The sequence below is a fragment of the Cetorhinus maximus genome, chromosome 8 (genome assembly GCF_964194155.1).
Source record: "Cetorhinus maximus chromosome 8, sCetMax3.hap1.1, whole genome shotgun sequence".
Taxonomy (NCBI): domain Eukaryota; kingdom Metazoa; phylum Chordata; class Chondrichthyes; order Lamniformes; family Cetorhinidae; genus Cetorhinus; species Cetorhinus maximus.
The window spans coordinates 107,917,055-107,941,950 of record NC_135886.1 but is presented as its reverse complement, the minus strand read 5'-3'; the positions used below and the strand labels follow the sequence as shown (position 1 = coordinate 107,941,950).

General features: G+C 43.1%; 1 protein-coding gene across 2 annotated transcripts in view; it reads left to right on the top strand.

Annotated features, from left to right (window-relative positions):
* The first annotated feature begins 1,645 nt into the window (after window positions 1-1,645).
* LOC144683867 (serine protease 23-like) overlaps window positions 1,646-24,896 on the top strand; it is a 41,777-nt gene continuing 18,526 nt past the window's right edge. For both annotated transcript variants that reach the window (XM_078547380.1, XM_078547381.1), the window contains exon 1: window positions 1,646-1,930. The gene's annotated coding sequence lies outside the window, so the exon portion shown is untranslated. The remainder of the gene's footprint in view (window positions 1,931-24,896) is intronic.

Below are 24,896 nucleotides of genomic sequence, written 5' to 3'. Positions count from 1 at the left end.
ACAAGAGGAATGAAAAAAGACCAGTCACCCCTTTCAGGCCATTCTCTTCTTTGAATCCTGCCTCATAATGATCCAAACATTTTCATTCCTGCCCTACTCAAAAAGTCCTCCATCCATCAATGAATTAGGCCATTTTAAACTGAAATGCTGCTTTATTCTGTCATTCTTCACTGCATAAAAATACTTTTTAGACTGCTGAGTCAATAGGTGCATACAAGTGCTACTCTGTGAAAGAAATAGGCTGCACCCATCCCCTCACTCAATGCTTCAATCCACATCCCTCTGATTAAAGGGTTAAGTAGGACAGATATTAGAATTAGTTCAGCGCCCTCAAGAGGCTCATCTCCTTTCAATATCAATCCTCTCTCAGGAGGCTGCGCATGATAGGTGAAAATCTAACTCTTCAAAAGGAGTGAACAGTCTGCCCTCACCCCAGTTCAGTGCCTAAATTTAGACAGTAATATTAGTGCTTATGTTATGGATGAGTCCATCACCAGACCAGGACATTACATGACAGATGCATCAGCAGTTCTTATTTTAAAATCTCTTAATCCGGAAGTTATTCAGACATTTCCAAGGTACAAGGCAATTTGCCAGAACTGAGATATCCACCTTTGCAAAGGCCCTGCAGGGCACTCTTTTCCCTGTTATCTCTCTTCCCACCTTCAAAAAACATCTTTATTACCTCTCTTTCTGTCTTGAAAAACATCCTAAAATCTGTCTATGTCTCTATTTATTTTCCTGTATTTGTGTAAAACAAAGGCTGACAACATTTCAGCTGTAAGTGATAGCTTTCAAATTAACCAGTGTCTGTGTCATACTTGAGTCAATTCATATAGATACACAGTTCAATTGAAATGGTTATGCTGGAATAGTCATCAGAAATCCATGGCTTGCAAGACAAGAATTTATGTATCTGCATTGTAACAGGGCTAAAAGAGGACAGACTGTGGCAGAAATAGAAATCTATTGAAAAGCTAGAAAATTTCTTTCAACAACTGTCCTTGCTTAAGTTACTGTCCTATTTTGGCTGAACTGAAAAATAGAACTGCTCTTCAGCTTCTCAGTAACATCTCCAATCTTCACTGGGCCTTTAATTCTGTTCACCAATTTCTCAGTGTATCCATCTCCCCACCACTTCATTTAACCCGAATTTCAATCTAGAGACCAAAAGTTGTTTGTCACAATGCATTAACATGATTCCAGAATAGAAAGAGTATGGCAGAACCTCAGATATCTCTCAGGACTGGCAGAGTACTTGCTAACAGGGAAATGGCTGTAATTCTGAAGTGCCAGTACATAGAATACAGAAATGAAGAAAAGGAATTTTTAAAGGATTCTTTGACTTACACAACATAAAACAATAAAAACACACACCGATACATTGTATCAAAATAAATAAAAATGCTACATATACACAACTTGCACTCATGTAGTGCCTTTAAATGAAGTGAAATGTCCTAAAGGTAACTGTTAAAATGCACAGCCCACAGCAAAACATGGACTCGTGAAACAGCATGAAGTAACAGGTGTAATAAGTTTTGGAGTTGTTACTGCATTATACATCCTACCAGAATTCTCAGGCACTAGGACCGCAGGGGAAACTTTTCAAGGCCATGTTAGGAAACTGTGATTAAAAATGCAAGCTCTCACACAGCCAGTAAGAAAGAAATAGTCAAACGCAACTTAGTGTCTGTGAGCAGCAGAAAGAGAAATTTCAGCAGTCTGGACCTGGCACCGTATGCCAGATGTAACCCCAGAGGCAGAGTTCTGAGCTGGATGTCTGCTTTTAAACGATGTTAGCTTAAAGCAGCAACGACAGAGAGGAGACAATCGATTTGTGAAATGGAAATTGATTTGAACTTTAACTGTATTACACACAGACTGGAGTTAAACAAAGAACTGTGATTCTGTTTCCTTAAAGATACAGGTAAGGATTTTTAATTTATTACATTATTTAAAGAATATGCACGGGATTCAATAATGTATTGAAAATCAAATTATTGAACTCAGTTACTTGGATCGAACATCTGCTGCTAACTGGGTTCTGAGCATATACTCAATGACTATTTTACTAAGAATATTTTAATTCAGGTTAATATAAAAATGAATTACGGTAAAACTCAAATTTTTGTTCACAGTCCATGTTAATCATTCATAGAGACTCATGGTAAAGAAAAAAAAATTACACTTAATTAGGGAAAAAGGATTTTTTTTATATTGCAAAGCCCAGGTGACTGTCCTGCATTCTGGGCCCTGATCAATGTTGAAAAAGTACAAGACAAGATAAATTGAGAAGTATTGGTTTAATGATGCCAAGTTTGGGTTTTAAGAGTTTCTACTATGCAGAAAGGAGGGAAAATGAAAGAAAGCAAGGATTAAGAAAATATTTTAAAAACTATATAAAATTGCTTAATCTTCTAAATTGTGTTGCTAACTCTAGATGATATCAGTGGATCAAATGTGATCAACTGTGATTTTAAATCTGAGTAATTGAGTGATTTGTGTGTCAGGATAATATTTTGTATTTAAGTATAATGGTTTGATTAGTATTCCTACATTGTCAGTGAACAGTAAAAGAATTTGGTCTATTTGAATTCAAAACATGAATAAATGGGAAGAGGTTTAATTCATTACAATTTCACAGAATGAAAGTGAATGGGAAGTGAATTGCTCCTTTGGAATTTAACGACGGGGTCAGAGCTTGTATCAGATGCATCTTTGTTTGCAATTCAAAATAAGCATCATCTCCATTAAGAATGCATGTTTTGCAGTCCTAGTCCCCTTCCCCCACCTGTCGTTTTCACCTTATGAATCTGGTAATTGTTCCTCTGAATTTAGTTAGTCTTATCAGAGTTCAGGAATGGTTACTACCAGGTGCTTTAGTTAAAGTGTAAACGGTATCCAGTAAAAACTCTGCAAGGAACGCAAGGTAAAACAAGAATGAAGTACCCGGGAAATCTCACATGTTTCAGCATGAAAGTTCTGAAGTCACAAATTGTCCAAGCCCTGAAAATAATACAATAGCTTTCTTCATTTATTCTTCTTCAGTAAGCTGTTACTCGAACTTAAGGCAGAAAATTTGAAATACAAAATACCAGGGGAATACAGCAAATCTGTCAGCATCTGAAAGATTAACATTTTTGCCGGAGTCCTTTTGTCAAAACTTCACAGTAAATCCTGATGGGAATCCCAGCTAATAATTTCACTTTGGATCTGATCTATCCTGATTTGTATTCCCATAGTTTTCTCTTTTAATTTAAAATGTGTGTTGTTTGAACAAAGCTGAGAAGAGAACCGATTAATATATTTTGTTCACAAGGCAAGGAGGTCTGATTAGTTGCCATCTTCTAATATTCATTTCTGAATGTTTGGAAGAAATATTAACATTTTCATTAAAAAGTGTTTGGCAGACATTTTTTGTTGGTTACTTGGAAACTATGGGCTGGATCTTTGATTTAGGTTTGGGACCATTTCTGGGTCCTGAACCCACACCACATCAGATGTAGACCCCTGCCCCCCACGCCCCCCCCCCCATGTGATTTTTCAAACAAAAGGCCAATTAATGGCTAGAGGAAGGGCTCACCGTCCAAGTAAGGCCAATGGGAGAGCTCCTGAAGCTGGAGAGCCAATAGGGAGTCCCCAGCACCGAGAGAGCAGCAGCCTGCCATTGAAGAGGGAGAGCAAGGGCGCCTCAAGGTTGCAAACATTTTAAATATAAAATTGCGCACAGCGACCAGACAGAACCCCTCTGCAGGGCAGTATTCGGCCACAGCTGTGGGCATTAAAAATTCATGTCTATGGAGGCGGGAATGTTTAAAAAGGCCACTGGAGTGCTGGCTTCTGTGTCTGTCGCCAGGAGGCCACCTCCTCTCACTGGCTGTGTTTTGGTCATGAAAGTTCCAGTTGGCGCATGATGGGCTTTAATAAGCCGCTTAATTACTTTTGTTGGCGATACTGCCGCTTGCCGAATATGGTTAGCTGTTTTGACCTCAATGCAGCCTTTTGGAAAATGGTCCAGGGGCACACCCATGCTAGAAAACCAGCACGCTGGCCACTGGCTGGAAATTTTTGGCCCATCTGCCTCTGATCCCTCCCCTAAACAGGTTCAGATTTCCAACCCTAAGTTTTTCCTGTTTAATATTATTGTGCCAAAAATGATAGCTGTTAATTTGGATTCTTTCTCGTAACAATTAAAGAAAGTTTGCCATACTCTTTCGTTCAGACAGTGCCTCTTTAAAGAAGTGTTGTCAATTCACTGTGCAGTTTGACAGGAAAGAGTTGTTGGGATGTTGCCAATTTCTGGAACAGTCAATAACAGAATGTTCTGAAAAATTCAAGATTGAGTGCAGCCAGGTTGGCAACAATTGTAAGTTGACACCACATGTGTATGTACTATGACTGCATGCTCAATTTTCATTTCCTGCCTTTTTTCTTTGAAGGGGGTAAGGTTCCCAATTTTATACCCTTTTCTTTACCCTTCCCCTTGCATGAAATTAAACTTCCACAAATGCCAGTAGTCATTTATTACTTTGTCCAAATTTCCATTCTTCATGTATGAATCTAGATAGTAAGTGATGGCAGGCTATTTGGCCATGGAAGACAGCACATTCAAACCTATTCTTGTCCTCATCCAATGTCCACACATATGCACTTTCCAGCAGGAGTCACTTGATAGTGATTTGGAATGAGAACACAGGCTGACCATCTACTCCCTAGCCCAGGGTATTGATCTCAGCTTGGAGCTTCCCACTGCTAAAGATTACTCATCACAGACCTGGCATAAGACATAAAAAGAGAAAATTCTGGAAATGTTCAGCAGGTCAGGCAGCATCTGTGGAGAGAAACAGAGTTAACGGTCTGAATTATACAGGACACCAAATTTTTCACCGCCATCCTCTTTTCCACCCCCCCCAGGCAGCCATTTAACAGCTCTTAACAGGCTGAAAGCAAGACTTCAGCCCTTCTGGATCAGGAAATCCTACCTCAGAGCTGCTGGCCAATCAGAAGCTGGCAGCTGTCTAGCATCAACAGCACCACAGGCAGCAATGGCCTCTGCTGGTACTGCACTTAGGGCTTGCAGAGCTGGATTGAGCCCAGCAGGTGAGTCAGGAAGCTTCCTGAATGGCAATCTGGCAGGTCTGTGTGAAGGGGATGGAGAAATTTGAAAGGCCATGGGGGTAGGAGAACCGAGGGAGAGTAACAACTTGGTGGGGCATCGCCGATGGGCCTCGTAGGCCCATTAAGGAGGGAAGCCCCCTACCCGCCAGCAGGCCATGCAGTGAAGCTTGCTGGGCTGGGCGCTTGCTGCGGGCTTCTCCCACCGCCAGTTAAATCCTCGTGGCACTGGAATGAGGGCCTTAAGTAGGCATCAAATACCAATGGGCAGGCAGGCTGCCAGCCAGATTTTACATGCCCTAGCCTACAAACCCACTTGCGGAGGAACATATAATCCTGCCCAATGTTTCAAATCATGATGACCCTTCATCAGAATGCATCCCAACTGAGCAACTCTTTCCTGTTAAACTCCACAATGAAGTGACAACTTCAGATCATGAGTTCTGATGAAGCGTCATCATGATCTGAAATGTTGCTTCTATGCACAGATATTGTCTGAGCTGCTGAGTATTTCCAGCATTTACTGTTTTTATTTCAGGTTTCCAGCATTTGCAGTATTTTGCTTTTATGATGGGATAAGACGTTCCTTTTAAGTATGACTCAGTGTCATGCCAGGTGGTGCATTGACTCAATGAGTCATCAGCTGTCAGGCAGTGTCATTTCCCTTAATTTATCCCTAGTCCCTGAACTCCTTACACCACATGCTAACTGCAGCTGAGAATGCAGGTGGATGACCTGTTCTAGGGCTCTCTTGCCACTGCTCTGATCAGCTGCTTGGAGGTGAACAACTGTAGCCAAGAGAAAACTATCATCCCAATTCCTTTCCCCTCTCATTGTGAGAAGCTGCCTGGTCTCCTCGGAGCTCCCCCCTGCTTAAACAAGGAAGAGATAGGGTTCAAGTGAAATTAGGAACCAGACCCACATCCCTCTTATTGGCATCACGGTGATCAGATAATTTCAAGTTCAACACAAATATGAACTCTTTAAACATCAAATATGAACACTGATGCAACATCATTGAATTATGCTAATGAAAATGCTCTTGGATACCAACCTGGTAAATCAGACTGTAAGGCACTGCACCAGAGTTACATTAACATGTACGTTAAATGGAGAAATGCCAAAGAATTTAAAAGGGTCCCAATACCAAAATAAATGTATATAATTAGGGGAAAGTGGAAACAGTCAGTTAATCAGGATTGCTGCTACTAATTTATTTTATCTCGGTCAAAAGAAGAGTTTATTTTCAAAAACATCTCTGAAAACTTTGCAGTGTAAGCTGCCCAAGGATCTGTGCCTACCTGAACATTTGCCCCAATATAATGACGTTCACTGCCTCATTTACATCAGCACTCCAGCCACTGCTGCCTTCAACCACCAACCGCAGGACGGTCAAAACATCCTATTACAGGGAGGCGATCACATTGACACAGGCATAATGGATCAAATAGCTTCACTTTGTGTGGTTTTATTTCCTTTTCAATATGAAGATAGGGATCCTATAACATACATTGCATATTTCTGGACACAATGAGCACTTGTGGGGACAATACAGACCTTTACTGGATTAGTAATTTACAATCTTGCACTAATATCAACCCCTCATCACCTTTACTGCGACTGAGGTAATTGCCAGTCGGCTAATAACTTTACAACATAGGAATATGGAGGACTGGAAAACAGGTCCTTTTGGACCCTCTTCACAATGGGTTCAAATCTAGAATATATGTCATCCACTACCTATATCCCTTAATTGATCTTCTCATCAAATTTCTGTCTAAATCTTAAAATTCCTGATACATTTCAAATAATCAGAATCTCTATGTGATGGACAATGTAGTTTTCATTACTTTGCATGGTATATTCAGCTGTTTCAGCATTTTGTGTTATTGGGTATTCAACCAGAACAAAAAAGTCAGAGAATAAACAAGATAATTCAAAACATTTGTCAATTGAACATATGGGTAAATTCTGGTTTATATTAGTGTTTCATTTTGATGGAAATGAAAACATTGATATTCTTGGGATAGTCTGAGGTTTGATCCCCTGAATGAGGAGTTGGTTAACCTCAACCAGAATAATGGTGAAAATATTGCGATTGACCTCAATGCTACTGAAATATAAAGGGGGGAAAAGCAATCAGATATACTGCGATCCAGTAACCCTTGCTGCAAAGTACAATTGTGTGCTGTTAAGCTGAAGAAACAATCAGGCCTGACTTTGACGCCTCCCACAGCTAAATCATCAGTCTAGGTTTATGTATGATCAATGCCCCATGGACAAGGTGCCCTTGGAACTCTACCCTAGTAACTGTCAACTCAGAGTAGGAGAAAAGAGACAATTAAAAAAAGGGTGCAGTTCTTCTATGTTTGGAGAAAGGGAAGGGGGAAAATGGCATTGATTTAAGACCAATCTATTTGGTAACTACACTGTGGTTCTATAATACTGTCAACATAAGGCCAAGTAATTCTGTATGTTGCTATGCACACAGGTTCAGCCATATTACACACACTCTCCTACACACACCCATCAGCCCACATGTGCGCACATTAGTCATCAAGTACAATGTCTCTGGAAAATAATTAATTATTTTGGAAACGTGTGGCCTTCAAAACCTTTCAACATTCAGACCACGGATACGTCACAGAATGTGCCAGCCTGTTAATGCACTCCAAACACCTCAGGATAGGAGCAGAGCCTTGTTTTGGAGGATTTCTGATGTGCAAAGTATACACCAACAGTAAACATCTCTGCAGCTAAATATACAAAAATGTTCATTTTAAACAGATTGCATGCTTTTACAGCAGTACATTAGAAAAAGTTAAGGGATTGAGTGCAAATACTTAAAACCTTACCGCATTTGAAGGAATAAATAGTAAAGAGTTATTTCCACTGGTCAGTAAATTGGTAATGAGGGGCTATAAACTAAGGGTTTGTTTAGAAATGTAATGTGGAGCTTGGGAGGAATTTTTCACACAAAATGGTTGTTTGGGTAAGGAATACATTACTACAATTAATTCACATCAATTTGGAAGGAGTTGATGAGTTATATCAAAGGGTATAGGGAAAGAATGTGAACTTAGAATTAGAGTAGAAATCACTGGAGGAGAAGGACACACTTGACACAGGCACAAATGGATCAAATGGCTTCACTTTGAATGGTTTTATGAAAAGCTGGCCATTTTAAGATTAGTTCCAGTAGTTGCCAGTGGAGTATCACAGAGGGAATGGTGATACACAGTGCCCTGTTAGTAGTATAATCAACACAACTATGCTACTCATCAAAGCTATCCTGCTATAGGGGAATATCAACTACAGGCTGGGTTTGTCCCTCCAGCCTCGAAACAATGGGAGGGAAATATATCAGAGCAGTAATTGGAGTCCTCTTGGAGAAGTTCAGCTTTGTTACTATTTAACCAGAGGTAGATTTGAAACATGGGGAGAAATAGAGGAATCCAGAAATAATCAACAACAAACAATGTTTCCAGATTACTGAAATGGTCGTTTTAGGAGAGCTTACTTCAGCGGAATTTTTCTAGATCATAAAGGTTCATGAGAATAAAATCCAAAACAAAAACAGAATTACCTGGAAAAACTCAGCAGGTCTGGCAGCATCGGTGGAGATATATCTATATATATACAAATATCACCACCTTCAACATCTCTTTGATCCTTTTGTCTGTGACATCTTTTGATTATCTGCTCCTATCACTGCTTGCTTATCTCCACAATCACCACACCCTCAACTTCTCTCTCCCCCCGCCCCCCCCACCTTAAACCAGCTTATATTTCTCCTTTCTCCTAACTATGCTTCAGTTCTGCCGAAGGGCCGTGAAGGCTCGAAACGTTAACTGATTTCTTCTCCACCGATGCTGCCAGACCTGCTGAGTTTTTCCAGGTAATTCTGTTTTTGTTTTGGATTTCCAGCATCCGCAGTAGCTTTTAGCTTTTTGTTTTTATATTAGGATATTAATCCTGTCTGCCAACTGACTGAGGCCAATTTAAGAATTTAGAAACTTCATTAAGAGTTTGTTAGAGGCGGAGGTTTGAATTTTGGAGGGGCCTCGCAGGTTACACATGCTCTCTGTTGCTGATCAGCTGAAGGGAGGCGGCTAAAAAGTGGGGAGCCAGTCATGGTTACCAAGGGAATCAGCCTGGTCCCATAAGAGAGTCAGTGAAGTAAAGGCAAACTTGGCATTTAAGAAGGAAATGCCCTTGGTGCTGTGCAGGTGGCAGGGAGAGTGCACAGTCAGCACTCTGACATTGAACAGGGTGGTCATCCCCACCTCAGCATCGTGTGGGCAGAAGAGCAGGGAGGAAAGGGTGCCAAGCACAACAGGGTGGCCACCTGACCAAGAGGAAGACTGCAGCTGGCAGTGGGGGCACAACTGCCAGATTTAAGCCCAGTGGTGATGAAGGGCAACAATCGCTGCAGGAAGGGTGGAATGCCAAGTACCAGGAGGGCACAGGAGAGGAAAAAGTGGCAGAAAGGGCACAAAGGCTGTACCTTTAACATAGAATCTGCCAAAGATGGAGCTACTGGATAGGATCAATAACCAGTGCCACAAGAGACTGTGATTGTCCAGGCACATGGTAACAGACAGCTGTGCCTTTGCTGCTGAAAACCTCACACCTCGCAGCACTGGTCACCATGCCCTGCAAGTAGCTGTCAAAGTCACTTTGGCATTGAATTAGCTTCTGGCTTCTTCCAAGGACCTGCTGCAGATCTTAGTGGCATCAAATGGCAGTACGCCACTGCATCTTTCTGGTCACTGATGCCCTCTTTGCCAGAGCCGGACAACACATTCATTTCCCGACAGATGCGGCCTCCCAGGAACAAAGGGCATTGGGTTTCGCTACCATCACGAGTCCCCCAGGTGCAGGGCACCATCGATTGTACCCATTTGGCCACAGCTTACAGTCCCTCAATATTCAGCTACTGATTCGATCACAAGAGCTTCCTCCATGTGTGCACTTGCTTTCCTGGCAGCTGTCATTATTCCTTCAACCTTTGGTAGTCCGAGCTGCCTCTGATCTTCCCTCCAACCTCCAAAGTGTGTGGATGGATCCTGGGGGACAAGGGAGATACTTGAAGACATGGCTGCTCATGGCTCTATAGAAGGCCCAAACAGAGGCAAAACAGTTAATGTCATCTGCTCAGCAGAACAACCATTGAGCAGGCCATCAGACTTTGAAGATGCACTTCCAGTGTCAGAACCTCCAGTACCCTCCTGCAAGGGTCTCACTCATTGTCGTAGTCTGCTGCACTCTCCATAACATGGCCCTCCAGAGAGGTGTGGATCTTTAGAATAATGAGGCCCTGGAAGGAGACAGCTCATCAGGGGAAAAGAAGGAGATGAGAGAGGAGGAGGAAGAAGGGGTGGAGGGAGATGAAGTTGAACATTGCTGCACAATGAGGTGGCCAAGCCTGGCTTGGGGCATAAAAAGGCTCTTGAGGATGCCATGAATATCCTGATTCAGGAATGTTTCTCCTGAGACCCTCTGACCCAGACTGAGGGGCATGGAAGGATGCCTGGGCTAACACATGCATGGAAGACACAGCCTAGGACATCTAATCACTTACACTGCTAATGAAGGAGGTTTCACCCTCACCACAGAGAATCCTGTTATCTCTTTCACAACTTCAAACCTTCTTTACTGTCAGAGCAGCAATAAAAAGAGGCCCAGATATGTGCTTTAAAGCATCATCATTTGTACAATGCAAACAGAGGTAGACCAAGACAGTAAGAAGACACCTTAATGACCACTTGATACCCCACGCGACATGGTGCACTCTGCACTCAGCCACTCTACAGTGATCACCTCGTGGCCTCAAAAGAGGAGGCAGCCTGCTCCCTCGTCTTGGCCTGTGGCTGAGGTGGATGTGGCAGTTGTCTTCATTGTGAAGGAACCTGTGGGAGTATCTCCAGAGGTTGCTGCACCTGCATAATTGCTGGGTTAGCCTCCACTTTGCCCTGCTTCAGATACGTACCCTCAGTCAGAAGGGCCAAGAAGGCCAAGGACAGTGAGGGTGATCCATAAAGACTGACACCTCATCATCCCGAGTAACATCCTCGGCCCTTTGCAGGTGCTCTGGATACTGGGGGAGTGGGACCCTAGCTGGGGCACAAAGATCTCTGCACCACCAATGCCACTGACCAATCCATGCTACCCAGCACCTCATGCATCCTGTGGATGTCAGTTTGCCATTCCTGCATGCACTCTAAATGCTGCCACGTGTAGCTCTCCAAGAACTTGGCCACTCTCTCAATGTAGGAGCTCAAGCACTCATAGCCCGGAGCTGTTGTGGTGCACCAACTAGATGGAGGACTCCATCCTCTGCCTAAGGCCCTGAACTGCCTCAATGAACTCTGACATGTGGGAGCACATCTCCTGCTGTTGTAAGTAGAGCCTATATTCCACTGACTCCCGAGGCCCTGTGCCCAGCTGAGCAGTGCTGTGTCTGTCCTCCCTCCTCTGAGGGGAACTGACCAGAGTTCCCTCTTCTTCTGGCATCTACTCCTGCACACTAGTACCGTGAACATCACCCTGTGCCTCCTTAACTACACATGCACGAGGACCCATCGAGGTGAGAGCAAATGCGCTGGTGGATGGGCGCTTTTAAGGTGTGACGGTGCTCCTTCTTTTTCTTCATGTTGCTCTAGGCCCACAGAGGGAGAGGCTGAATATCTGCACTTGTGAGAGACACAAAAAAAAAGAGATGATGAGAGCTAGACTAGGAGAGTTGAAACAGCTGCAGTACTGAGGCTACCCAGTGTTATTTAGTGTGAGACGTGCTTTTAGATGGGGGGTGGAGTGCAGTGCACCTCTTTAATGGCTACATTGCCCTCTAACCACCAGTTCCATCATGAGCACCAGTTTCGCCAGACCCAATTGCCTCCTTTCCCACTACCTTGACTATCTCTGTCTGCGGCAATGGGGTAATTTGGTAGAAGAATGGCACCTGTCCTGTCTGAACCCACTCCCTCATATTATGTGCACGTTTCTCCTGCAAAGGCAAAAAAGAGGGAGGTAAGACACTGCTGTCCTCTCTGGCTAATGTCATTTTCCCCTATGCATTAGGAACTGCATGTCTCAGTGGTGAGTGGTGCTCAGCAGCACTATAGATACGAACCATTCTGGAGAGTCCATGTGCGGTCTGGATATACACCCCTCCCATGTTCAGGAGCAGCATACACCCTGAGGCTCCTCAGTTGGTGTGGCTGTTGGAGGATGCAAGCCCTGAGACTTTTCCAGAGTGCTGGGGGGGTTGCACTCACCTTGCCAGAATGCAAAGGGCCATTGAACTTTTTATGGCACTGGATTTTCTAGTCTTACTTTTTCCTTTGAAGGTGGCAGCAATTTCGATCCAGGCCTCTTTGGTTTTAGCTGATGTTCTCCTCATGCCAACTTCTGGGAAAATGACCTTCCTCCTCTCCCTCACGGCCTTCAATATTAGATCAAGATCGGCATTGAAGGAGTGAGGGGCAGCCCTGGCTCTGGGTGCTAGGTCTCTGGATCACCTGACTCATCTCATTTCCCTCTGGTGCTGTGGAAGCCTTTAGCATGAATTGCAGATCTCTCCCACAGCACAATCAGCAGCCTCAGTGATGGAGAGTCTAAATCAGCTCTACACTTCATCTGACCCACCTCTGTTCCCAGCCCCATTGGCTCTAATTGGACAGGAAACCCATCTTCATAGCAATTATAAGGGCTCACCCCCGTGCAAATCATGACTTTAATCAGTTTCCCACCACAGGCAGGTTCCTGCACAAAAACAATCCCAATTCTTGTTTCCTGTCAATGTGGTGAAAATTCAGCCTTACATCTAAAGCCTACAAACTACCAAAGAATAAGTTAAACATCAGATGACATAACCAAGTTGTCAAGAGGGGTCAGCAGTTGGCTTTTGCACATCCAGAGTTAAGGAGGTGATAAATCAGATTGTGTATCCATCCTGATTGCTAAAAGGAAAGCAGGTATAAATATCAAGTGACTGCTGGATTGTGATCGATGGTGATGGGCTCCAGTATTAGCTTGATTACAGTCACTATCAAGACTTACACATGACGACCAGTCACATGGGTGGGGGGCTGGAGGACTGCAAACACTTGTGAAACTGTGCCCAACAGATGGTTACCATCTTTAAGAGGGAAAACATAGGCCCAGAGCTCCTGTTCCTGGGGTGGGGTGAGGTGGGGAGGGCTGTACCCTGGGGCTACACCAGAAGATGCGCTGGGAGAACCCCCAGAAGTTCCCTCACAAGGACTGCATGGGAATTGCCTGGGAAGTTTTCAACATATGATGCGCAATTACTCTGCATTGGGAGCCATCTGACAGTCTGATTTAAATTGGAGACTTCAGAGATGGTTCCAACTCTTTTAGCAGAATAGTTACCCTGGAAAAGTTAAAAGGATTAAAGCCACTTGGAACTCCTGGGTAACTATGTACTGCCAACCTCCCCCCCCACTGGACACCCCCCACTCAGACCACCTCCCCTCTGACCACACCCCACAACTACACCCTCCCCAACACTACCCAACTACCCCAAACTCCCACGCCACCGACCATTCCCCACACCAACTGCCCGCACCCTCACCCCGATCCCTCCACACCTGATTACTACCCAAACTATCCCCTGTCCCTTCTGGCTATCCCCCAGCCCCGACTACTCTCCCGACACTCTGCCCCATAAACTTTACCCTCCCAACTACCTGGCCACACCCCCAACTAGCCCTCCCAGACCACCCTCACTACCCTCCAACTAACCCTTCCAACTACCCTGCAGACCACCCCGACCTACCAACGCCCCCTTTCTCCTAACCACCTGACCCTTCCCCCTCCCAACCCCTCACCTACTTACCTTCTCCCTGGCTTCTAAGTGCTGACACCTTAAACGTACCTAGTGTACAGCAGCTCATGCTGTAAAAAAGGGGGGCATGGCTTCCTTTCACCTGATGCTGCTGCCCTGCACTGGATGGATTCTAGAGCTGCTGCATTGCACGTTTCTCACCAGGCCTGGGTCTGAAGATCAAATGAGAAATGTGCAGCTCCCGACCTGGGTAAGTAAAAAGGAGTGGAGTGGCAATCTGACCGTGATTGCCCATCCATGGAAGTTCTGGCCCAAAGAGAGATTTATGGCATAGAGGAGCTTGTCAGCACATCTTGTCCATGCAGCCAAAAAAGAGCTAGCTAATAGATTCTCACTTTCCAATTCTTGGTCCATAGCCTTGAAGGATACTGGAACCTTGTGCATATCCAAGTTTTGTGATGCAGAAGGGAGAAAATGCTTAGATCTGTAACATTGACTGGGACTGCCACAGGAGATTTGGCAGCCCAGCCAAAGTCCATTAACTTTTAGTGGGACTGGATGATCCTGGTGGTGGATGGGTGGGGGAATGGGAGATCCCACCCTTTGTCACTTCTAAGAACAATATAATGTATATAGAACAGTAGTGAGGCATGTGGTGTATACCAGAAAATGTCATTGTGAATATTCCGAGATATATCACTGATATATCCCACATGCCTCATGGAAACATTCTGAGTGTGCTACAGTGAAATGCGTAGGGTATACCAGAACATCCTACAGTGAGGATTAGATTGAACAGCGAGAGATGTTTGGTCATTGCAATCTCCGATATACTAACGTAGGATTACAATGGTGGATGTAAGTGTATCAGATGTATTAAAGTGAGGGACATGAAGTAAATCAGAGAGAGTGCGTGTCTAGGGCAAATTGTTAGAAGTAGGGGCATGAAGTATATTGTTAAACTATAATAATTTTCATAATATTATGGGTTATTGTAAAGTAGCTTTATAAGTGCAATTATGCATGATTCTGTCTGTGTGAGATTTAATTCAGTTGGAGTCAATTAGACTGCAAGCTTGAAATTATCAAAAGGAGTTAGGTGTAGAAGGGTACTTGAAATGCTAATAAGTAAACATGGATGAGGTCTTAGCATATAAGGTGTGAAGGAAATTTGCATTTTAGATAAGTGAAGGAGTTGTTTGGATTTTAAAGGGATGGTAGGATGTTTACAACTGGTAAGATAAGCAAGGCCAAGCAGTGCATTTATTTTTCCCAAAAGGAAAACGGTCATATTGCTAACATGGAAGATTTTTTTATTGTGGGAAAAGTAAATTTGCAAAGACATATGGAACAATGGAATTTACAGATTAAAGAGAGAAACATATATAAAGAGGAATAAAAGGCTACGTTGGGGGGGCCATGTAAGATCTAACAGGAGTGCATGAAACAGCCTTGAAGAAGCCTCCAGCCATTTTTGAAAAAGTCTGCTGCGTCCAGTAACTAAAGTTAGAGAAAAGTCTTTGGAATTCCACTGCCAAGTGGGTACTGTGGTAACTTACTGGGTTGCTCTTTAAATTTAAAATCTATTTTGGACTGTAGCCTTAAAGGGGGTGTGTTGTTGGGAGTTAGATTAATTAAGAATTTTAGGGCTTGTTATAATATGTAACTGTAATCTTATGTGCTTAAAATCTTTTCTTTTAATAAGTATTTTAATTATTTTTTAAAATCTAAGGGTCTTAGTGGACTCATTGCTTCTGAATTCAATGCGCGCACCTTCTTGTAAAACATACAAATTGCAAAACCATTGTGATAGAATGACCAAGTTTCTCTTGTGGATTTGGTCCGCCTGACATACATCACCTGCTACATCATAACAATATCATGAAATGCATGTTAAAGAGGATCTAGTACCTAAAGATTAACAGGAAACTGAGTACAGTACTGCCCACACGGTGATGTAAGAAGGCACATGACCTAGAGCTAGAGCCAGGCTAGAGGCGAGTAGCAATGTACAAGGACCTAGTATAGAGTTCTCTCCATACCTACTGTAAATATGTACATAGTTCAGTATTGTAAATATGTACATAGTTCAGTATTGTTAATAGAGACTTCTGTGTAACTTATACAAGACTGCTTCATAGTATCTAAACAGTATCCTTCAAGCATAGCAACAATAGCATATATCATGGTACCAGTGGTAGGATCCACACTGAGGGGTGTGGATTATGTTACCATTTAAGGGTATGAGCTATGTCACAAAAGCGTACAGTGAGAGGTGATACACCAGGGAACATTACAGGGAGAGTTTACTGTGAACATAGCTTAAAAGATGCTTACAATGTGAAAAACTTGAGAGTTTGACCTCATGCATTCACTGCAAGCCAAAAGTAAAACTGCCAGGACTTTACTAAGACCAAGAAATCTGGAGCACTGTAATGGGCTTCGCCCACAGCAAAACAGCTTCAGATTGAAACTAAAGTCTCAGAATGAGATAGAACAAAGAGCTCACAAGTACAGTAAAAGCACCCACTCATATATAAAAATATATTTGAGATTCAGCATGCAGAATTGGTTGGAAATACATAGATGTGGGTCTGGATATGATTTACACTGAAATATTACTTCTAAATTAAATTGAGTTCACAAATATTTAAAACCCACTGTGCAGCTGCTGGGCGAGGGCAGGGAGATGTGTTCAAGTCAGTCTGTCTTCTGATCAGACAATAAAGAAAAAATAAAAAGACTTACATTTATAGTGACCAGTTTCTTGGTGAATCATAGGTACCTCACACATTGCTCCTGGCTGAGGTGGAGGTAGGGGAAGTGCTTCCTGAAAACACCTAGTCAGTAGGACCAACTTTCGAGAACCCTCCTCCATCTCCCTCTGCCAGAGCTTCTCATCTCTGCAGCCTCAGCTTCATCTCCCTGTCGTGTTATGCTTAAGAGGAACTGCTAGTATAGCCCCCATAATTCTAGCAGGCTTTTTTGTACAAAGGGCAGAAAAGGGCAAAAGCTCTGTCAAGATACAGTGAACACTCCCTCCAAAATCCAACAAAATAAATGATTTGCTGGGAATTAGTGATCATAATACAACTGAATTCCACATTTAGTTTGAATGCGACATACGCCAGTCCCAAACAAGAATCTTAAAGCCAATTACATAGGTTAAAAAAGGAGGACTTGCATTTATATAGTGCTTTCCATGGCCACTGGATGTCTCAAAGCATGTTACAGCCAACGAAGCACTTTTTGAAGTGTAGTCATTGTTGTAATATATGAAATGTGACAACCAATATGTGCACAGCAAACTCTCACAAATAACAATGTGAAATGACCTACAGATAATTTGCTTTTTTATGATGTTGATAACTTCCCTGCTCTTCTTTGAAATAGTGCCATGAGATGTTTTACATCCACCCAAGCAGGCAGGTGGGACTTTGGTTTAAGGCCTCATCTGAAAGACAGCACCTCAGTGCTGTCTCAGTACTGTACTGGAGCATCAGCCTCGATTTTTGTGTTTAAGCCCTGGAGTGGGACTTGAACCCAGAACCTTGTGATTTAGATGAGAGGGTGCTGAACCACAGCTGATACTAGAGGGCCACTGGGTGTTATTAAATCTTTCTGCAGCAAAACGGTTGAATATCCCAAGTGTGACAAGGAACAAGGCCTACTAGTGCTAGTTGAAAGCTAAATCTTGGCCCAAGACTCTGGGAGGATTTTCTCCTCTTCTTTAAATAATGTTAAGGGATTTTATGTTCATCTGCCCAAACCTTCCACAGCACCAGCAGGAAATGAGATGTTACAAGGGAACCAGAGGCCTGGCATCTGAGGCACGGCTGCCCATTTGTCTTGTTTTTTGTTTCAATGATGCACACAGGCTGTCGACATTGCAGCTGAGCTAACTTTATTGATAACACGTTTTCCTAACATGAACTTAATTCTATCAAAACAGGCTCCAACATGTGCTATCTGACCGTCAACTCCCAGGTCAGGTGACCCCTATCTAGTAGAGTACCGTATGGTATCTAATACTGGAGTCCACTATCACAATCAACTATTATCATGACATTTCCCTTTTTAAAAACAAAATCTTTTATACAACTCAAAGTCTCTTATCTATTCTTTCTCACTCTGCTTTGATAAGTCTAAGTCTGTTTTGTCTCCTATTCATCTCTGTATCTTGGTGTTTTTTTCACAATTCCTCCACTGAATGTTCTAAATGGTAACAAGAGGCAATTGTGAAGGACAAGGGGCCTTCCCCAGCTCTGTGTCACTGTCACCCCTTGGACAATTTTCAGGACTCTCAGGCTTTGTCTGGTTATCTGTTGCTTCACTGGTGCATTTTGGTTTTTTGATCTTCAACACTTTCTGGTTCAGAGCAGGGTTGCATTTCACTTGTTTTCCGTAAGAATAACCAGTTTCTCCTGTACAGTTGTCTGTTTGGAGTCTGCACTAAGAAAGACCTTGGTTCTCCTGTGACAACAGCAGGATTCCAGATCCCTTCATGATGAATCTTCATTGTCTCTCCCATGTTCAGGTCAGGCAAAGGTCAGGCGCCTCGATCAAAGTACCGTTTCTGCTTCTGCTGTCTCAGTTTGAGCGGGTCCTGAATACGGTAGCTCACTGGCTTTGGAAATAACAGTTGAGGGCTCAGTTGGAAGCTTAGTTCTTAGTCTTCTTCCCATCAGCAGCTGTGCTGGAGATGATCCAATGCCCTGTAATGGAGTATCCCCGAAATCCAGCAGAGCCAGGTAGGGGTCTCTTCCATCTGCCTTTGCCTTCAACGGGTGTTTTAAGGTCTGCACAGTACATTCTACCATTCTGTTGGATTTTGGAACTTGATGTAGTGTGGCAAAACTCCCAGTCCTGTGCAAATTTGTGAAACACAGTCCCTGAGAATTGTGGACCATTATCTGAGATGAGCACTTCAGGTATGCCTTGGCGAGCAAAAATTGATTTTAAATGGTTTATTACAGTGATGCCCTTACTTTCATTTCTCAACAGCACAGACTCAAAAACAGAGTAATAATCTACCGCTAGTAGTTACTCACTGTTGTCAAATGTGAACAAGTCCACTCCAATTTTCTGCCAGGGCCTCTGTGTGGTTGAAGTGATTCTTTTTGTTGTGATTTTGTCCTTTTGGCACACTGCACAGATTCAACATTTCCCTGATTTGTGCTCCCATTCCACATTACATCTCGAGCTCTTCTCCTGCATGCTTCTATGCCGAGGTGACTTTCATGTATGCATTGCAGCATTTCTTTCCTCAGTGTTGCAGGAATTATGATGATATTTTCTCTCTTGAAAAGCATTCTTTCTGCTACACAAAGTCCCTCACGAAAGTTCCAGTACTCTTGTACAGCAGAAGGGGCTGTGCTTCGATGTGCAAACTGGCTGGCCCACACAATCTGCTGTAGCTTTCTCAGGGTGGCGTCGTAATTGGTCTCGTCCCTGATCTCATCCAGTTTGGTTACAGCCAGCCACAGGCAAGTTCTTTGTCAGCATGTGAACCTGTGCTTCTGTTTCTTTATCCTCTTCCTCCATAATGAGTAGGTATGCACATGGCAGAGTGTCTGCGATGCACATTTCCTTGCCTGGTTTGTATTTAACTGACCCAGTACTTCTGCGGACGCATTAGTAATCTTTGGATTCTTGGTGGTGCACAGTTCAGGGGCTTTATAAGTATAGCTTCCAAAGGCTTATGATCAGACTCTACCTCCACATCTTTACCATAGACAAACTGGTGGAAGCGTTCTGGGCCAAACACAATTGGTAACATTTCTTTCTCTATTTGGACATACCGCTGCTGTGTTTCAGTCATTGCCTTTGAAGCGTACGCCACAGTTGCCTCATTTTGCAAGAGAACACCTCCCAGGCCAGTCTTTGAAGCATCCAGAGATCTTGACTGGCTGACTAACATCGTAATACTTTAACACTGGTGCCTGGGTCAGTGTTCTCTTCAGACTGGTCAAAGCTTCCTGGTGACTTTGTTCCCAGTGCCATTCCACATCATTTTGTAGAAGTTCTGAAAGGTGCCATCAGGTCCGACACGTTTGGAATGAATTTCCCAAGATAGGTCACCATTCCCAAAAACATCTTCAAGTCTTTCTTACATTCTGGGGGTGGCATGTTCACGGCTGCTTTGATTTTACTCAGGTCCGGCTTCAGTTGGCCTCATTTGGTAGGAGAATGGATTCTTGTTCTACCCTTGCCCCTCCCCGGTGATTATTGCCTTCAGCGTCTTTAAACTAACACACCGTCCCTCCACCTGTATCTTGGAGCCTGCCTCCACCCCAAAAATCCAGCCCCAAATATCTTACCTGAACAGAGTCTCACAAGTTAAGTTACATCTTCTTGCCATGCCGCTACAATGGTCATATCCCAGAGCAGCCCCATTGATGGCAATGGAGAATGCAACATCAAACCACATCACCAGCCGGTTCAGGACAGCTCAGCTCCAGGAAAATATGGCACTGTACTCTCAGGCAACATTATTGTAGTGAGAGAATCCAATTCTCAGTATAAAAAGGTAAGAAATAAGAACAGGAGTACGCCATATGACCCTTCAAGCCTGCCCACTATTCAGTAAGATAATGGCTGATCCTCTCCACTGCCCTCCATATCCCTCAATTCCATTAGATTTTTAGATACTATCAACCTCAGTCTTGGATATACTCAAAACTTTAGTATACATAACACTCTGGGGTAGAGATTTCCAAAAACAGACATTAAGCACTGCTAAATCAAGTACAGCATTAATTAAACAGTGTGCAAATCTCCTGCTATGTTGCCACATCATAGAGTTTGTCAAATGTGTTCAGGAAAGTTTTCTAAATCAATATATAGAGGTACCAATGAGAGAGGATGCAATACTTGATCTCCTATTAGGGAACCAGACAGGTCAGGTGACAGAAGTATGTGTAGGCGAACATTTTGGGTCCAGTGACCACAATGTCATTAGTTTTAAGCTAATTATGGATAAGGATAGGTCTGGTCCTCGAGTTGAGATTCTAAATTGGAGAAAGGCCAATTTTGTGGAAATGAGAAAGGATCTAGGAAGAGTGGATTGGCATAAGTTGTTTTCTGGCAAGGATGTGTTCAGTAAGTGGAAGGCATTCAAAGGTGAAATTTTGAGAGTGCAGAGTTTGCATGTTCCTGTCAGGATTAAAGGCAAAGTTAACAGGCATAGGGAACCTTGGTTTTCAAGGGATATTGGCGATCTGGTTAAGAAGAAGAGAGAGGTGTATAGCAGGTATAGGCAACAAGAAGCAAATGAGGTACTTGTAGAGTATAGAAAATGTAAGAAAATACTAAAAAAGGAAATCAGGAAGGCAAAAAGAAGACATGAGGTTGCTTTGGCAGATAATGTGAAGGTAAACCCGAAGGGTTTCTACAAGTATATTAAGAGTAAAAGGATAGTAAGGGACACAATTGGTCCCCTTGAAGATCGGAGTGGCCGTCTATATGTGGAGCTTCACGAGATGGGGGAGATCTTAAACAGTATTTACTCAGGAAACTGGCATAGTGTATAAGGAAGGAAGGGAAACAAGCAGTATTTTCATGGAACATATAGAGATTAAGGAGGAGGAGGTGCTTGCTGCCTTACAGCGAATAAAGGTAGATAAATCCCCCGGGCCTGACATGATATTCCCTCGGACCTTGAGGGAGACTAGTGTAGAAATTGCAGGGGCCCTGGCAGAAATATTTAAAGTGTCCTTAGCCACGGGTGAGGTGCCGTAGGATTGGAGGGTAGCTCATGTTGTTCCGTTGTTTAAAAAAGGCTCCAAAAGTAAACCAGGTAATTACAGGCCAGTGAGCCTGACGTCAGTAGTAGCTGAATTATTGGAAGGTGTTCTGAGAGATCGGATATATAATTATTTGGACAGCCAAGGGCTGATTAAGGATAGTCAGCATGGCTTTGTGCGTGCTAGGTCACGTTTAACGAACCTTGTAGAGTTTTTCGAGGAGGTTACCAAGAAAGTAGATGAAGGAAAGACTGTGGATGTTGTCTACATGGACTTTAGTAAGACCTTTGACAAGGTCCCACATGGGAGGTTAGTTCAGAAGGTTCAGACACTTGGTATCCACGGAGAGGTTGTAAACTGGATTCGAAATTGGCTGTGTGGGAGAAGACAGAGAGTGGTAGTGGATGATTGCTTCTCAGACTGGAGGTCTGTGACTAGTGGTGTGCCTCAGGGATCTGTAACTCTTATAGAGTTAAAACAATTGACTAAATTAACAAAATAAGGGATAAATCAAGCACAGCCACTAAGTCAGGTGGGATCATTGTTGTTTGTTGTCTATATCAATGATTTGGATGATAATGTGGTGAATTGGATCAGCAAGTTTGCTGATGACACTAAGATTGGAAGCATTGTGGACAGCGAGGAAGGCTTTCAAAGCTTGCAGAGATCGGGACCAACTAGAAAAATGGGCCAGAAAATGGCAGATGGAATTTAATGCGGAAAAGTGTGAGGTGTTACATTTTGGAAGGTCAAACCAAGGTAGGACATACACAGTAAATGGTAGGGCACTGGGGAGTGCGGAGGAACAAAGGGATCTGAGAGTTCAGATACATAACTCCCTGAAAGTGGCGTCACAGGTAGACAAGGTTGTAAAGAAAGCTTTTGGCATACTGGCCTTCATAAATCAAAGTATTGAGTATAGGAGTTGGGATGTTATGGTGAGGTTGTATAAGACATTGGTGAGGCCAACTTTGGAGTATTGTGTGCAGTTCTGGTCACCTAACTACAGGAAGGATATCAGTAAGATTGAAAGAGTGTAGAGAAGATTTACTAGGATGTTGCCGGGTCTTAAGGAGTTGAGTTACAGGGAAAGATTAAACAGGTTAGGACTTTATTCCTTGAAGCGTAGAAGAATGAGGGGAGATTTGATAGAAGTTTACAAAATTGTGAGGGGTATGGACAAAGTAAATGCGAGTAGGCTCTTTCCACTTAGATTAGGAGAAATAAACACGAGAGGACATGGCTTTAGGGTGAAAGGAGAAAGGTTTAGGGGGAACATTAGGGGGAACTTCTTCACTCAGAGAGTGGTGAGAGTGTGGAACGAGCTAACACCTGACATGGTAAAACTTAAGAGTGAGCCCGCATTTAAGAATAAATTAGATAGATACATGGATGGGAGAGGTCTAGAGGGTTATGGACTAGGTGCAGGTCAATGGGACTAGCGGAATAATATTTTGGCAGACTAGAAGGGCCGAATGGCCTGTTTTCCGTGCTGTAGTGTTCTATGGTTCTATCAAGCAAGTCCAGATTGAGTCTAGCATGAAATAATGTAGAGCAAATCTCCCTCAACACTGCCTCTAGCAATATCGCTCAATGCCAACTTCAAAAGTTCAGTATGACTTTTTAAATTTGCACCATCAGAAACCAAGAGGATGGTTGGCGTGGGAAATGAATTGTTTAATTGTGTTCAGTTTTATTCTGAGAGCCTGTGAATTAAGGCTGGCCATTTAGGAATTGTTTTGATATGACAAAGAATTGGTATGCTTCCCACTGGTTGGGATTTGATTCAAACTCAAATTCTAAGAATGGGCACAGTAAGTTTGATAGCAAAATTGAAAACTCATTAACTTAGACAAAATTAGGTAACTTTGCCACAACCATATATTCGTACAGTTCTGAAGACAACTTGGCAATCTTAGAATGGATGATGGAAGGAAATCACACATTTACTTTCCGTCTTCCATTAAGAATGTAATAACACAGTGGGCAGGATCTTCCCCCTGTCAGGGGGGGTGGTTGTGTGGGTGTGGGTGGGTTCCCGATCGGTGCCCCCAGTCGTGGGCATGCTACCATTTTGCATGGGCAGGCCAATTAAGGCTTGCCCAGCGTGACGTGCACCAGGAAACGCTATGCGCTCCCTCTGCGGGCGAGAGGGGATTCCCTGAGCCACGAGTGTGCATGGAAAAGTGTACAGATCTCTCTGAGGCAAAGTGCTGCCTCAGGAAGATCGGCTCAGGTTTCAAACAGTGAATAAAGTTGAGGAAAAAAAAATGAGCTGGGACATGTCGATTTCTTTTATTTAGACGTTTCATACAAATTTAAATACTCTCATGAAACCTCATCCCGCCTGTGGATGAGTTTTCACGTTTTTTCTGAAGGCCGCCTGGCCTCTTCGCCTGCCCGCCAGCCTTAAGGTTGAATGGGCAGATCCATTAATCTGTTTAATTATGTTTTTAATAGTCTTAGACCTTTGACAATTCGCCGAACTGAAAATCTAAATGACGTGGGGTGATGAGGGGACACACGCCTGACATCACCCCGCATCATTTTACACGTCGGCAAACGGGCCCCGCCCTCCACTCATCGACTGCAAATGCAGCCTAGTGAAAAGTTTTAGAGTTTCTATCAAGGCCCATCATGTTTTTACAAGAATAAAAAGTCTTTACAAGAATAAAATCAAATCCGCTCTATTTGATGAACTAAGACACAGTTGTCTAATAATTTGCCCATGGTTTCTGTCCCTTGGACATTTACAAAGTTAAAGATTCAAATCAAGTCCTCTGTGATGAATGAATTTGCTTTTAAACACTTTGGTGTCTGATTGAAAGATATACAATGGCTTAGTATGTTGGCTTTTATTCCAGTTACTGAAAATTCAAGATTGCATATTAAAACTTCTTAAAGAAACCCTGTTGTAACATGGAAGATACATAAGAAAACTTATTGAAAACATATTGAAATCAGAGAATCTCCCACTACCAGTGTTTGTGGATGGGTAGGAATATCCTACACAATGAGCAAAATTTTTAGCTCAGCAGGCAGGCACGCACCCAACCCGCTTGAGTATAAAATGACGCGCGATATTTCGGTTGGCGGGCGCCGCTGGAGTCAGCAGCGCACCCGCCGACAATTAAAAGGCCTATTAAGGCCATTAACTTCAATTTTTTGCTGCCTGTCCAACCTTATGGTTGGTGGGCAGGCAAAAAGGCCAAGCGGCCTTT